General features: G+C 38.9%; 1 non-coding gene across 1 annotated transcript; it reads left to right on the plus strand.

Moving 5' to 3' along the window:
• Positions 1 to 5,862: 5,862 nt before the first annotated feature.
• Positions 5,863 to 6,161, plus strand: LOC149749408 (signal recognition particle RNA). Its single transcript, XR_016393156.1, has one exon.
• Positions 6,162 to 6,722: the final 561 nt, after the last annotated feature.

Raw genomic sequence — 6,722 nt, forward strand, 5'->3', positions numbered from 1 at the left:
GCACTGCTGGTGGGAATGTGAATTGGTTCAGCCACTATGGAGAACAGTATGGAGGTTCCTTAAAAAACTACAAATAGAATTACCATATGACCCAGCAATCCCACTACTGGGCATATACCCTGAGAAAACCAAAATTCAAAAAGAGTCATGTACCAAAATGTTCATTGCAGCTCTATTTACAATAGCCCGGAGATGGAAACAACCTAAGCACCCATCATCGGATGAATGGATAAAGAAGATGTGGCACATATATACAATGGAATATTACTCAGCCTTAAAAAGAAATGAAATTGAGCTATTTGTAATGAGATGGATAGACCTAGAGTCTGTCATACAGAGTGAAGTAAGTCAGAAAGAAAAAGGCAAATACCGTATGCTAACACATATATATGGAATTTAAGGAAAAAAAATGTCATGAAGAACCTAGGGGTAAGACAGGAATAAAGATGCAGACCTACTGGAGAACGGACTTGAGGATATGGGGAGGGGGAAGGGTGAGCTTTGACAGGGCGAGAGAGAGTCATGGACATATACACACTAACAAACGTAGTAAGGTAGATAGCTAGTGGGAAGCAGCCGCATGGCACAGGGATATTAGCTCGGTGCTTTGTGACAGCCTGGAGGGGTGGGATAGGGAGAGTGGGAGGGAGGGAGATGCAAGAGGGAAGACATATGGGAACATATGTATATGTATAACTGATTCACTTTGTTATAAAGCATAAACTAACACACCATTGTAAAGCAATTATACCCCAATAAAGATGTTTAAAAAAAAATCTGTTGTATTAAATATGGGTAAATAAAAAATAATACAAAAGAAAACAAAAATCATGTTCACAGCCAGAGTGCACTAATGGTAGTTCCACTTTCTTGAAATAGATCACTGTGACATGGTAGTTGACAGTAATTAATAAGTGATAAACAAAACAATAATATGTCAGTCTGCAAGTAACCTTGTCAGACTCCTGATATTGCTCTAGCCCCCACTAATCAGTCAAGCTAATTAGGAGGATCAGACAATTAATATCTTAATGTCTGTGAGACCAGCAGCACATTACGAATACTACAGAGCTAAAGGGGCTGTACCGAGGTATGAATATCCCGAGGGTAGAAACCAACAGCAAAGAAGAAAATGCTTCTCCAGTTGTTTCCTCCCTGGCTGCCATTTGCACCTCTTTCAAATAATGTGCTATTCAGATTATATCATGTTAGTGATTCAAGAAAAGCACTGTATGTATATAATACAATTACTCAATGGTATCCTTTAAACTGGAAGAATATATTAATCATGCAGTCAATTTCTGCTCTCATGAATATTCAAAACAATACCAGCACCCACCTTACCTTTGTAGTCCCTCATTTTAGCAACAGAGAATGTGTATTAGTTTACTTGCCTTTGCCCTATTTAAATTACTAGAAATGAGAAATGATAAACTCATTCTGCCTAGTATAATATTGATGATCAATAATTAGTAATTAGAAAATGTAAGTTTCCTGTGCATTTTTGAGACATTATTGAGCTGATGTCTTAGATAAAACCATTTCTATTTTGAATGTGGCAAATTCACATTAAAGACACTACATTCTTGGCTTTAGCTCCCAACTCAGAACCTTTGCAATAAATACAGACAAGGTGTTAATTAAAAGAACTGCCAATCTAAATGAATAATGGAGTGCTGGAAACAGCACGGGTGAGGGCCTGACCTTCTGCGTCAAAGAGGTGCTCTAATGCTGAAGTCTCAAGTTTGGAACTATGAATACAGAATAATGAGAAAATGGGAGGGAAAAAATGGATAGTGGGATCTCCATTAACTCGTTCAGCTACTCCTAATTAGTTTGTAAAAACTGTCAGGCAATGTTTAATGGAAGGTTTTTCAGGAATAGGAAATGAATAAAGGTCACTGCATCTATATACTATTTCTTCAACCCAAAGAGTGCCAACTAAATATTAAGTGAAAGTTGATACTTTGTAAGGGCCCTTCCTAAAAGCCATGCTTTCAGCAGCAACATAAAAAAAGCAGCCGTTTTCCTCAGGACACTGACACAGGCCGAGCTAACTCAGCCATCTCGGCCCCCCGGGGGAGGGGAGGTGGGCACGCAAGAGGCAGAGGCAGTCGGGTATGTGGGGGCCCATGGTCAACCCAGAGACAGCTGCCACCTCTGACTCCTACACAGCCAGTGCCTCCCAGTCACCTGGGAGTCCAGGGCAGCCCAAGTCAGAAACCTTTCATCAGGCAATTCTACTCCTGATTCTAACTTGACAACTAAGTTGTGCAGTCTTTTCTGGACTATGGGATCCTTCCAGCTTGAAGGAGAGACCCGACCACCATTTAGTCAGGACTCTGAATTATAAATCTCCGAGGTTTTTCAAATGTTTGAGAAACCTAAATCATTGTGAAGATTATTCTGAAGCTACAAAATACCTTAGGCCATGAGAATAAAAAAACATTTCAGTGAGGCCAATACTGCAAATAACTTAGTTTCTTTGAGAATGTAGCTTGGCTTTGGCCTCCTTTCCAGGGAAATCTCTAGGCTGAACAGAGAATAAGACAGACGAAAATCATCTTGTGAAGACAAGTGGCATTTACTGAAAGCCTATTCTGGGTATGTGCTGTTCTATGACAGTATTAAACCTTCATGACTTTATGAGGTAAGTACCATTATTATACCCATTTTACAGATAAGGATGCTGAGGCACAAGAGGTAATGTAATTTGCCCAAGAACACTATTCTATCCAAGTGCCTAGTTTTAGGCATGAATCTTGGTGTCTGGGGTGTCACAGGGACCCACCGTGGTCATTTGTTTTCACCTGGACTCTAGACATTGTGGCTTTGGTTTCTCCTGCGTATTTTACTCAGTTTAAATCCTAGCCTATATCCAGGCTCAGAGAAACATCTAGCTGTTTCCACTCAACTCCACACACCTGTGTGGATAAACTAAGTGGTCATACACACAGGCTTTCAAAGCAGAAGCATATTTATTGTAATAAGGAAGAAAACTACCTTATCCCCACCTGAGGTCCCATGATAGGGATTTTTCCAAACTAAACACCGTCTCCCAAGTTGGCTGTCAACGGAAAGTGAAGCTGTGGTAGGAATTCCTCCAGGACCACAGCTTGGCCATTGCTGGGTCCCTGGCAAAGACTGCTGTTCTGAAGAAATAATAGAGTGAATTTTGGTTTTAGGATGTCACCTGAAAAAAACTTTTGCCTAGCCTTAGCCAGTGACCAGGGTTTAGCAATGTTAGAATCTATTTCCCCTATTTCTGTGTTAAAAGGCTCAACTACTTAGTTGTCCATCTTCCCCACATGCACGTGAACTTGGGAGACTCTTCCCTACAGTTTTTAATCCATGTTATATTTTATATGTAGCATGGAGTTACCAGGTAAAAACACATGACACCTAGTTAAGTTTACCTTGCAGAGAATTTCAGAGAAATTCAAGTTTAACTGGGCATCATGTGCTTTTGCACGCTAAATCTGGCAACTGTATTCTATAGCTAACTCATTAGAAGTGAGCCACTTTTTATTAAGTAAACTATCTTGTTTAGTGTAGATTAATTTAATAACACTAGAAGCTAAAGTATTTTTTGTGCTTAGCGTCTGCAGGTGGATGCAAAATTTTCTCTCATTTTAAACTGTACATTATAATTATATTCAGGTTTTAAATCTAAACATATTTAGTATGATTCCCACCATTCATTTTCCCAGGGTAAGACAAGCACCATAATAATTTTCATGAACCTTCCCCTATCATTTGTGATTAAGGGGTCCATAAAGATGAATTTTCTTAAGTACCAAAACTTTTCAATTTTAATTTTTCATAGAGATTTTTCTGAGGTGTGTTTCACTTTGCTTTATCTACTTGGGGGTGATGTATTGAACATGACTTCCTCTGGAAAAATCAGTGTTATCATTATTAACACAAATTCTTTTGGCCTTTAATACAGTAATATACCCTGATAGTCTACTGGCACGTACAGGACTGTTTTCCTGTCTGTAAACATTCTTGCTGTGCTATGCTCTTGGGGTTGCATGCTGCTGTTTGCTTTCCTCTCTGTCCACCTCCAGGAGACAGCTGTGTGAATTAAGAACCCAGGGAAGCTCATTTATAGACTCAGGTGCGTTTGCTTTGGACCAGCTGTGTTTTTTGCAGCTGCTTCAGACCTGCCTGCACTTTGAGATCTATGTTTTCTTCCTTACAGGTGAGCTTTGTCGGGTATGTGAAGGGCTGCTTTGTGTTTGTCATTATTACTTCCCAAGAGATGTTCTACCGGACACAAGTTCTATAAAATGTTAATAGGTGCCTCAAGAAAAACTTCAATGGTTGAAGAGTTTGAGAGACAGTGAGCTAAAAGAACGTTAAACCTATAAAAAGCTAAAGCTGTCTCTAAAGGGATTTTCGTATGTTAACAGGGCTTATAAGGCTCCAGGTGTTTAACATGGTACGTGGCAAAATTTGATTTTATCTGTCCACGTAATCTCTTTGGTGAGAAATCATTCTGGACACGTTGTGACATCTTGTCATGACTTATAGTTTCAGTTGTACACAGAAGTAAAAATCTTAAGCATGACATAAATTCTGTTCTAAAAACTTAAGAGGAGAAAGGAAAGAAATAATGAAGTGATTTATAATGGGGATGAATTAATATCCTTTATGTATTCGACTAATTATGTGTTGGAGATGTTCTCTGAAAATAATAGCAAGTGTACAAATCTTCAGGACATTAATTGGAAGACAAGTTTCTTCTTTAGAAGTAAAGGGTTGAGTTTCTGAATGTTAATGTATTAGAAAGGTATAACATGTCAAGGTTTAGAACCCATAAAATATACTAACAGAACTCCTTCCTGCTCTCTGGACAAGTTCAATGAGAAGCTAAAATTAAAGGTTAAATAGAATTTAATGCTTCCAATAGAGACTGGAAAAAAAAAAAAAAAGCCAAGCAATCTTGGCTTCTTTTTCTTCCTGAACTGCCACTTCTTTCTCTCTGTGCCCTTAAAAATATATATATATATATATATATTTTGGGTGAATATTATTGCTTTTAATTAGTGTTTGATGTTATTTGGTCATTAGTTTGGAAGTTATTACCGCTAAGTATTGAAGGAAAGAACTGTACATTTTGTTGAGAGGAGCACACTAATATTTGGCTTAAGCATGTGTGCCACACTTGTCTTTGCCTGAAGACACACACACATGCACATAAATATATTTGTATTAATTATATTATAAACACCTAATCATGTATAACAATGCCCTCTGTTCTGTTTTGTCTCATGTCAGAAATATATTTTTATGGCTTAGCTTCGATGATAAATTGTAACTCGGATACTTAATTTAATCTGTGCTAAGATACTTGTTGCAAAGGCAAATCCACAGCTTCCTGCAGCTATTCTGTCACCTCCTGGACCCTGCATCTTTAGTGATCTGTGCAGAGAGGCTCATTTTAATAATAATAGCCAATACCTATGTCGGTCATGCTTCTAAAGTGTTTTTACATGTATTATTTAATTCTCACAACAATTTGTTCATGATTTCATTTCAGAGATGACAAAATCAAGGCATATTCACCCAAGATCAGCAGTTAGTAAGTGGCAGAGCTGGACTGTGAACACAAGTAGTCTGATTCTGGAGGCTGCTCTTATTAACCATTAAGAATGGAAAGATGGGAGTGATACTTAACTTATTCCATATAACTGTAATCCTGCATTCCTGGAACCTTCCCATGGGTTTTTCTGAAGCAATGTGACCACCGAACTGAATTCTTACATTCTTCACAAAAATAAGAAGAACAGAGATTTTTCCACTGACTTGGGCATAGTTGATGAGGTGTGACGTCTCGATTAGGAACAGTGAAGTGCTGCTGGGCTCAGTTGTGTGTGCCCGTAGTCCCAGCTCCTTGGGAGGCTGAGGCAGGAGAATGGATTGAGCCCAGGAGTTCTGGGCTGTAGTGTGTTATGCTGATGGGTGCCCACACTAGGTTCGGCATCTGTATAGTGACCTGCTGGGAGTGGGGGACCACCAGGTTGCTTAAGGAGGGGTGAACTGGCCCAGGTCAGAAACAGAGCAGGTCAGGACTCCTGTGCTGATCAGTAGTGGGATGGTGCCCGTGAACAGCCACTGCACTCCAGCCTGGGTAACATAGCGAGACCCTGTCTCTTTTGTTAAGGGAATCCTATATATCCTAAACGTTCCATATATCCCCTAAAAAAAAAAAAAAAAAAAAAAAAAAAAAGGATAGTGAAGTGCTAACATTATTGGTAGCCAGTGTTTCTACCTCCTTGAGTAAGAACATAGATTATCCTAAATCCCGGGAAAGGTGTGGGCTCTGTCTTGCTCTCCTTTAATATCCTACAATACTACTACGGAACTGAGTGCTTATTAGTGGTTCCACAAAGACTTTCTGAGTGATTCTCACTTTACTGATGAAATTGAGGCCCAGTGAGATGAAGACCTTCACTAAGGCATGTGATTCTCACTTTACTGATGAAATTGAGGCCCAGTGAGATGAAGACCTTGACTAAGGTAAGTGGCAAAAATTCCACCCATGGTCACAGGTCCATTTCATTTTTCACTTTACTATGTTGACAATTGGTGTTGATCTCGAGTTAATTTAGAGAAATGTTAAACTGCTAGAATTACTGAAATATACTGATTGGTTATGCTTATCATGATCATACTAGAATATACACAAATATCTTCATTATAGTGATCAAGCTGAG

The sequence above is a fragment of the Delphinapterus leucas genome, chromosome 4, assembly GCF_059928025.1.
Source record: "Delphinapterus leucas isolate spDelLeu-1000000601 "Yukka" chromosome 4, BTC_Dleu_Yukka2, whole genome shotgun sequence".
NCBI lineage: Eukaryota > Metazoa > Chordata > Mammalia > Artiodactyla > Monodontidae > Delphinapterus > Delphinapterus leucas.